Below are 7,046 nucleotides of genomic sequence, written 5' to 3'. Positions count from 1 at the left end.
CCAGCCCGAAGGCGAGCCCTGGGGCCTGAGCGGGGCAGGGCTGCCCCTCGGCCCCTGAGCGCCAGGTGGTGTGGAGGGAGTGGACTGGCCGGGCTTTGGCAGTCTGGGCCCTCAAAAGACTAAAATGACCTCTTCCAACAGGGGAAGACTGAAGCAAGCGGTGCCAGGAAGAACTGGAGCTTCTGGAGAATAAAAGCTGGAAGCGTGCCCCCAAAAATCCCCACCCCTGGGTGGTCTGACTGGCACGGACCAGGGGCCTTGGCCAGGAGCGGTCCTGCCGGCCTGTAATTTTAATTTCCTGCCCAGGCTGTAATTTCAATTTCCACTGGGTGCTGGCAGAGCCCCCCTGTGGGTGAGCCCCAGTGCCTGGCAGGAGCGGAGCGGGCTCCCAGGGCCTCATTGCAGGCGTTGTGTTGAAGGGAAGAGCAGGGGAGCCTTTCTCTGGCCCAGAGGAGCTGCAGTGTTCTTCCTCTCTGGAGGACTAAGAACTAAAAAAATAAAAACCAAACGAGAAAGAAAACTAAAAATAATAAAGAGAATAAAAAATAAACGAAATAAAGAAGGAAATATAAAACACAAAAGAACATTAAAGAAAAAAAATAAAAGCGAGCAAACTAAAAAAGCAATAATAAAATGAAAAGTGAAATGAAAGAGGGAAAAAAACTCCCCCTTCTTGGGCACCCCAGGGTTTACTCTCCGCCCGGCCCTCCGACCCCTAACTTGGGGGTCACACCTAACATGTGGGAAGGGGACCCCAAAAGGGGGGGGGGGGGAGGAACCGCGAAATGTGAGGGAGGAGCCCCGGCAAAGCGGGGGAGGCGCGCGCAGTGAGAGAGCGAAGGCGGGCGGTGGGGCGGTGACGGGGTGGTGGCGCCGGCGCCTGCGCAGTCGTAAGCGAGACGCCGGCGATCACGTGGTAAAGGCGGCCAGTAGAGGGACCGGTGACGCATGCGCAGTGGCTCTTGTGCCGCTGCAGCGCTCCCTGCTTAACTTAAGGGCCGGTTCCGGCGGCACGGCGGGAGCTATGGTCTCCCTTCTCTCCTGGGGTGTGCGCGGGGGGAATAACGTGAAGATTTTTGAGGTGAAAGCGGAGAAATTAGCGAAGGACGTTCTCCGGGTGAACTCGGGCACCGGAAGTGAGAGGAAACCGGACTGTTTTCGGCGGCGCACCACCAAAGATGGCGCCCTCCCGGACCGGAAGTCGTGCAAGGCCGCCCAAAAAGCAAGATGGCGGCGCCCGGACCGGAAGTCCTCTAAGGCCGTTCAAAAAGTTGCGGCCCCGGCCCAGAAGTTCGCAAGCCCACAGTACAGATGGCGCCGCCAGGACCAAAATTTAGCCGAGACCACACCAAAGATGGCGGCGAGAGGGGCCCCCCCCCCCCCCCCCCCCCCCCCCTTGCCTCAGAGAGGCGTCTATCCTGTTGCCTGACCTCCGCCCCGACACGGACGCCCGCCCCGCGCCCGCAGCGCTGTCTCGCCGCACCGCTTCCCGCTGTGGGGACGTGGCGTGGCGCTGGGCGGTGCCGGGCGCGGGCGGCAGGTTCGTGGGCGGTGGCAGCCCCCTCTCGGCGCCGCGGCGCGCGGCGGAGGCGCGAGGACCCCAGGCAGACACAGCGGGGCCCGGAGCGCCGCCCGCCCGCCCGCCCGCCCCGCTCGGCTGGGTCCCGCCGTGCCCCGGAGATGCTGTGATGGTGTTTAGGGAATGCTGACTGTGTTTCCCCCACTTTGGCAACGCGGTCATTAAAAAGAGAAAAATAACAAGTCTATGGAAATGTCCTGCACTTGGGAGCTTGCGGCGCTCTGGGTTAAATCTTGGCTCTCCAATGTTAAAACTGTGGGCGAGGGCCGGTGGCCGAGCAGGGCCAGCGGCGGGGCCGGACGGGGCCGGCCGGGGGGTCCCTTCCCGGCGGGGTCGCAGCCGCGGGACCCGCCCCCGCCCCGCGCGGCCCCTCCCGGCGCGCCCCGCCCGTCGTCGGGGGCTGCGGCCGCTCCCGGCGCTGCCGAGGAGGGACCGGCCTGTGCTCGGGGCACGGGGGTTCGTTCCTGGTGTTCGAGGGCGGCAGCGGGAGCGGCGCTGCGAGGCGGGACGGGCGGGAGGTGCCGGGTGACGGCGGGGAAGCCGCGGCGGGGCCCGGGGGCTGCAGCTCTCTGGCTTCCCGACTGGCTTTGCAGACATTCCCCACCTTCAGAGGAGGCACAAATCCCCGCGGAGCTGAGCGAGGGGTGCGGGGAGCGCAGGGAGCTGGGGCGGGGCTGTGACCAGGGCAGGGTGTGCGCAGGGCCCCAACACCCGCACCCAAAACCGGCCCAAAACAGCCCCAGAGCCCAGAGCGAAGCGCCGCGGGATCGCCCCGGCCCCGCCCCTCGACCCGCCCAGGCCCGCCCCTCGACCCGCCCGGTCCCGCCCTCCGGCTCGCGCCGGTCCCGTCCCCCGGCCCGCCCGCCCCGCCCCCGAGAACGCCGCTGTCCCCGTAGGCCCCGCTCCCCTTGTCCCGGGAGAGCTCCCGGCCGGGCCGTGCCCGCGGAGCTCCCACCCGCCCTTCCCCGGCCCCAGCAGCGCTGCCGGGGCGGCGGCGGCGGCGGGAGCCGCGCTGAGGGAACGGGGGGCGGGGCCGCGCCGAGGGGCGGGGCCGGGCTGAGCGGGCGGGGCGGGGCCGCAGGGCCAGGCGGGCTGCGATTGGGCGGAGGCGCTCGAGTGCTGATTGGGCAGCGCTGCCGGCCCGCGCTATAGAAGGGCCGGCGGGGCAGGTGCGGGCGGTTGTGTGTGAGGGCTGCGGGGGCGGCTCCGCTGCTGCCCGGGCTGCGGAGGGGAGAGCGCCTGGGCCGCTGGGTTTATGGACCGGGGCAGCTGGGGGCGTTTAGGGGCGCGTTGTGCTGGGCGGCGGGGACCGGGTAAACCCCTTACCTGCCGGGTGCCCCCGGGGGGAGCCGGGGCAGGGCTGCGGGGCTGGTGCTCTCTGGGTGTCTCGGGTTTTGCTTTGGAATTCCAAACCCTTTCCCCGTGCAGGGTTATGAGGCTAAAGGTTTCCTTGCTCTCTCAGCAGGATGTCGAGTGCCACCATGTCCCTGAGGTCACCCTTTCTGCTGCTGGGAGAGCACGAGGTGGATGGAGAGGATCCCCAGGTATCTGCAGGCACAAGGGACTCGTACAGCTGTGATTTTCCTACAGCCCTCGTGAGAGGGACTTTCCGGGTACCATGGGTCATGTGCCAGCTCTCCTGCTGGAGCTTTTGTCTGCTGGGTTTGAACACAAAGAGCACAACTAAAGTCAGGTCTGTTATGGAACGTGTTACACTCGTGCAAAGCTCCTTCCCTCTGTTTATTTTCTGTTCTGGAAAGCACAGTCTGGGGTTCCTGGGCACTTGGTATTAAATGATACCAGAGAAGTAACTTTGTACAGAAAGGGGAAAGGAGCTGCCTGTTGGAAGTCAGATGTCCCTGATAAAAGCTTTATGTTTTTTCACTCAGGAAGCTCTAAAAATATCTCACAGTGTGTAGGAGTGCCTGGCTTCTAAAACTCACCAGCTGAGCCTTAGAGGCTTCTTTGCAGAGCTGAGTTGAGGCAGCAGAATTGGCCCCCAGGAGGGACTCTGTGCCTGCTCTCCCGTGGCTCCAAGGGATCTCTGGGCCTTCACACCGGCACCGAGATTTTCTCGGGAAGGGCCTCAGATCCCCGGACCAGTCTGGGACACAGGCAAGATCCCCCTGCCTTTAGAAATGAGGCCTTCTTGGGGCTTCCTGCCCGTCCACGTTGGTGGGTTCCCAAGAAGGCCTCTTGAAATGCCTTTTGGGCTGTGCATTGAAGCCTTGGCACCAAATTGGGCCCCTGGAGGGACAGTGCTGTTGGTGCCCCCCGGGCTGGGGCACCCCGAGGACTCCAGCGCGCACCGAAAGGATTATTCGGGGAGATCCTCGGGGTGCCCGGCCCTGGGGAGCTCAAAGCAAGGTCCCTGCAATGGATTCAGGCATTGCTGACAGTATCCCAGGGCTACCTGGCCCTGCTGGACATGGAGCTCTCTCATGGGCTGTAATTGGGTGATAAAAGTGGGGCTCCAAGTGCCAAAGAAGGGTGGGATTGGGATTAAGAAATGAGCAGTGATGGTGCAATTGGCTGTTTGCTCTGCAATGTGACTGTAAGAGCTGCAGGAGTGCAAGGTGTGTGTTCCAGTCCCCAGCATTTGGTTTGCACATGTCCTGGTCAGACACAGGTCCAACTTCCTCAGTCCTTAACACAGTAGAGGGAGAATTAAGGGCTGGCACTGTTAAGGTGTTTGGTGTGACAGGGCTCAGACTGGGAAAACATTGGGTGATTCCTGAGTTTGTCTATTTGGCAAACTCACCCAAACCTGTACTAGGAAGAGATGGAGTGGAAAAGTTGAGGCAGCAATGAAATGGAAAACTGGGGCTATTGACACTGTAATTGCTGAAACTAAATGTGTCCAAGCAGCAGCTCTTGTTGTGCAGGGAATAACTCCTGTCAGCAGCAAGGGCCTGACTGAAGTGGCAGCTGCAGTTGTTCCTGTGGTGTGGGCCAGTGGAATTGCAGGAGAGTGGAAGAGGGCAGAAGCTGTAGGTATTACCCCTAATGTGGGATCTCTCCTGGTAAGGCCAAGCCAGTATCCTTTAAAATCAGAATGCCAGCTTGGATTGGTTGCAGTAAGAGCTGAATTTGCTCCTCCTGGTTTCCTTGTAGGACGTGAATGCAAGAACCTGCCAAGAAAACCAATGGCCAAGGGGATTGATGAGTGCAGGACCTGAGAGAACCCCTGTAAGTGACAACCTGGAGTAGTTTCCAGTCTTAGATTGAAAAGATGGCCTTTGCTGCATCTCCTGGAGCGAGGAAAGCCAAGAAACCTTTGCTTTTGCAGGAGAAAATGGGGAAAGCGGGAAGGAAGAAGAGAAGCCCCGTGACTCCTCCCTGAGCCCCAGACAGCCCAGGAACTGCCTCCCTGGGAATGGTGGCACGGGCTGGACTCTGGATTGCTCCCTCTGGATGTGTGGTAAGACTGTGATGCCAACTTTTAAAAACAGAGCCTGTAAGGATTTGCTGCCTTGGCTAGATGGTGCAAGGGTAGCCTTTAAGCAGCTGAAGCATTCCCTGAGGAGAGCTCTGGGTCTGCCAGATGTCTCAGAACTGTTGGCAGCATCTTTGGTGGGGAGGGCAAAGAAAGGACAAGGTGTGCAGTGACCTGCCTGAGAAGGGAGTTTCAGTTCATGGCATCCCTGATGGTGACCTTTGTGGGCTGTTCCCCCTGTAGGGCAGGTGATAGTCCCAGCTACAGGGATGGGAAAGATGGTTAAAAGGGAGCCCCAAAAGCTGGAAATGCTCCTAGAGGCTCTTGACCAAGAGAGTTTGCTGAGTTCCCCCTGACAGAAGGACAGTGATAGCTTTTGAGTGCTAGGAGATCCTTTAATAGGTAGCCTTGAGTGTGTCCTTGTTGCCCCAGTAGGCCTTGTCCAACTCCCCATCTTCCAGGAGATACACATGTTAAAGTTGAAACTGCTCTTCCTAATCCTTTGGTGGCTTGAGGCTCTCCCCTGCAGGAACTCCAGGAACTCCTGGTGCCACCTGGGCCGATGGATTGGACGCCCCAGCCCCTCCGTTCCTGCCCAGCCACTGGGGCCGTGTCGAGTGGTGGCACTGCCAGCCCTGCAGGTGAAGGGGAAAGGGCCTTTGCAGGTCTTGGGGATCCCATTTACAGCAGGTAAAGTTGCAGAACAAGGACGTGGGGTCTGTTATTCTTGAGTTAGGAAAGCTCCTTCTGCTTGGTGAGCAGAACAAAGTGGATCCTTCAGAGTTCCCATCCGTGTTTGTGTCTCAGCCTGTGTTATGATTCAGGGCTGTCAGTTGTTGTCACTGAGGAGTCAAACTCTGCTTTAAATAAGGAGACACTGACCTGATGGCCCAGTGTCAAGGAAAAAGGGGAAATGATGTCTGAGTGTGGAGATGTAACAAGAGCTAATCGTTTTTGCAGTGGGATGTATCCTGGAAACTGCCCAGAGCTGAGCCAAGGGATTTCAAGGGACCAAGCAAGGGAGGTGAAGAAAGAAGGAAGAAGGGAACTGAGGCAGCAACCAAGCAGCACCAAGTTGCTGTGTCAGCAGGTGAGTTGTGTTGAGGTTCCTCAGGCAGGCACTGAGGACTTGGAGGGCTCCAGACAGAGCAGACCTGGGAAGGCCCTCGGTGAAGCCCCTCAGAAACCTGAAACCCCTGGGCCTTTTTGGGAGCCTGAGCTATTGCAGCCCTGGGGATGGCTTTGGTTTCCTTCTCTCCTCAGAGTAAAACTGTATGGGGGAGTCTGTGATCTCCCTGATTTTTGTATCACAACTGAAACGTGGAAGAAAGTTGACCTTGTGTAATGTCCCCGCTGACTTGGCCGGGTTGAACCCACAGGGCCAGATTGTTGTAGTGTGCAGGTTATTGTTTGTGTCTGAGCAGTTTGGGTTTTATTTGCCAAGGGTGGCTGTGAAATGTTATGGTGTTTTTGTCCCAATATTTGGAGGCAGTGCCCTGGATTAGTTGATTTCTGCCTGGCTCCCTGATGTCTGAGTTCTGAGGTGTACCAAGAACTGGTAGTTTTTGCAGTGGGATGTACCCTAGAAACTGCCTGGAGCTGAGCCAAGGAACTGAAAGGGACTGAGCAAGCAAAGTAAAGAAAGAATGAAGAAGGGAACTGAGGCAGCAGCCAAGCAGCACCGAGGTCCTCTACAACCAGGTGAGTTGTCTTGAAGTTGATAAGGTGGTCACTGAGAACTTTGGGGGCTGCAGGCACAGGTGAGCACCAGAGACCCCCGATGGAGAGACCTTATAAAGGTTTGTGTATATGGGGACAGGGGTTGGGAATGTCCTAAATGTGGAACAGGAATGCAGGGAAGGAAAATGAACCCTCCTGTAATGCTGCCCCCTCCCATGAGCAGCAGTGGAGGCACCTCCGTGTGCCCTTTGGGAGCGGATTGCCAGGACACCCGGCGGGCTGGGATCATGGCAGGGTGTTGTAAGCAAGGAATACCTGGCTTCTAAAACTCACCAGCTGAGCCTTAGAGGC

General features: G+C 58.9%; 1 long non-coding RNA gene across 1 annotated transcript; it reads left to right on the top strand.

The window, feature by feature from the left end:
- Positions 1 to 4,522: 4,522 nt before the first annotated feature.
- On the top strand, positions 4,523 to 5,555 carry LOC116789503. Its single transcript, XR_004358063.1, has 4 exons — positions 4,523 to 4,602; positions 4,694 to 4,768; positions 4,869 to 5,000; positions 5,531 to 5,555. It is a non-coding gene; the product is annotated as an uncharacterized LOC116789503 (long non-coding RNA).
- Positions 5,556 to 7,046: the final 1,491 nt, after the last annotated feature.

Source organism: Chiroxiphia lanceolata, chromosome 7 (genome assembly GCF_009829145.1).
Source record: "Chiroxiphia lanceolata isolate bChiLan1 chromosome 7, bChiLan1.pri, whole genome shotgun sequence".
NCBI classification, from domain to species: Eukaryota; Metazoa; Chordata; class Aves; order Passeriformes; family Pipridae; genus Chiroxiphia; species Chiroxiphia lanceolata.
The sequence above is the reverse complement of the archived record's forward strand: the minus strand, read 5'-3'. Positions and strand labels throughout refer to the sequence as shown.